A 2,500-nucleotide genomic window follows, 5' to 3' on the forward strand; every position below is an offset into this window, starting at 1 on the left:
ACGGGACCACTGTCTTTGTACTGACACTTACAGGCTTTACTTGTATTCAGCATTATTGGAAATTACATGGAGTTAGAATTTGAATGCGTAAAATTCCCTAACAGGTGTCATGTCTCGTTCTACACGTTGCATGTTGCTGTTGGTAAGGAAACCTATGTTATGCGCTTTGAGCACGTTTAGTGGATCGTGCGGCTATGTGGTTTTGTGCTATGACACTCGCTTTCGGATCAAAAGGTCCTGTGTTTGAGCCTCGATCGCGCTTAGTTGAGTCCTTGGAAAAGGATCTTTACTCATGTTCTCTCAATGTACTCAGGTGTAAAACAAGTACCTGACCGTTAGCCTAACAGCGTTGTCTCTGTCGGGAAAAAAATTGTAATAACGCTTAACAGGCGTCATGTCTCGCTCTCCTTGTTACATGATGCTGTTGGTCAGGGACACTTTGAGCACGTTTAATGGATATTGCGCTGTATAAAAGCTGAACTAATTATTATTAATATTTTATTTATTCATCATTTAATTATGTATTCATTATTATTTTTCAAAAATTACTTATTCATTAATTTTTTTGGTGATTTTTGTGTTATTTTAAAAATATTTTTTATTTTATTTAAAGTTTTTTATTTTTTTAAGTCCAACATCCCTATGCCTGTTTATTGTTATATTTAAAATATGGAGATAAACCTAAACTGGCAAAGTGAAGACAAACATTGGGTGTCTCCCATGCCTGAGGTTAAAAAAAAAAAAGAAAAAGAATGAGAAAAAAATTACTATTATGGATGATCCAGCCCAGTATTTCTCCCTATTGGGGTTAGGGTTAGGAGAGTTGGATATTATGGGTATCGAATTGGATATTATGGGTATCGAATTGGATATTATGGGTATCGAATTGGATATTATGGGTATCGAATTGCTCAAGTAATGAATGGCCCATCCCAGATAAGTCAACCTGGTTGCACGGGTAGGGCGTTTTTATAAAATATTTTTCTTGTTGATTTTTACGATGACCTCTGACCATTTGCATTCTTCTCCTTGGCCATGTTTCTCGGATGTCGAGTTTTCCTCATCGCGTGCTACGATATGACTTTGAAGCCTCATATGGATTCACAGTTCGGCCAATTGTGCTGTAGAATGGATAGGTAAACGATACTTCCCAACGTTGACGTTTGTCTGTTATTCTATAGCATTGGTCGATTGTGAATTCATTTGCCCTCCCTGATTATTATGGACACCATTTCCATTCCCCGTCTAGTTCTTTTGATATACTTTAGGCATAACCGTCCGCATACGATCCTTGAGTATTTATAGTCTCAGATAGTACAGCGTGGGTCAGCCGTTTGGTCTTTGCTTCATACCTGAAAGGGACCAAGTTCGACTACCCGTCATGTTGTATGGCCTTGAGCAAGTCACCTAGCCTTAGCTCACTTTGCCGCCCTGCACTGCGGCTAACGCCTGGGTTATTCCAGTGTTCCCTTGGAATAGATCCTAAAGAACAATTTTCCCTTAGGGACGAATTAAGGGAATTTGTTTATTTATTTACTTTTTAAGATAATATACGATTCTTACACTTGCCTTTTGGAATTCCGAACGTGTTCCCAACCATTGGACAAACTTACGAGTGCGCTTTGGGAACAAAGTTCGAATTCCAAAACGCAGGAGTGTAAGAAATTATTTATTCTACCCCTCAATTGATTCCTATTTCATCATCTTTGAATAAAAGACATCTTCAAAAACATTTCAATAATATTTCTTTTAAAAAAATCCAATTTTCAGTGAAATTTAACGGTTATTGTAAACAATTATTGATTACTCGTTACTATTTATGGAGAGGTGTAGAATAATGGGGAATGGTTCAGGTTTTTAAGGGTTTTACGGCGCTTGCAACACATTTAGGTCATATCAGCGCCAGTAAAAAGGAAGAAAATGGAATAGTAAAAAGTTCTAGGATTACAATTAAAGCACCCAAGAATGGTAAGGTAAAGGGGAATGGTATTTATAGGGAATTGGTGTAGATTCCAAGAGCATACCATCAATGTACTTAGTCTGAGATCACCTAAAAGTCTCATCCAGACACAAGCACAGGTCCCAACTAAGAGGAACACACTAAAATGCTTATATTATAAATTCAAAACAACAAATTTAATAATACATAACAGAGAAAATGATTGACAAGTAAAAAAATATCATCTCCCAAAACTAACTATACATTTGACTGTTTCCCTCTCAACCAGGGTATCTGGCCAGGACCAGGACAAAACCAAGTAATCCCATTCCAAGACAAAGACAGATAGCAAATTGGAAAACAGATATAGGGGGATAGAAGACACAGTATGTACCTCCCTGCTCACAAAGGGAGGTCAGGAACCCCACCCAGCCAAACAATATAGTTGGTCTGTAAAAGTTGCAAGAAACATCAACAACAAGCAATAGAATCATGTTTGAAACCAAACTTTTATTGTCAAAGTACATATGAGAACAGTAACCAGAAATGAAGTGAGGAGGA

The sequence above is a fragment of the Berghia stephanieae genome, chromosome 9 (genome assembly GCF_034508935.2).
Source record: "Berghia stephanieae isolate SIO BIC M18660-M18661 chromosome 9, UCSD_Bste_1.3, whole genome shotgun sequence".
Lineage (NCBI taxonomy): Eukaryota > Metazoa > Mollusca > Gastropoda > Nudibranchia > Aeolidiidae > Berghia > Berghia stephanieae.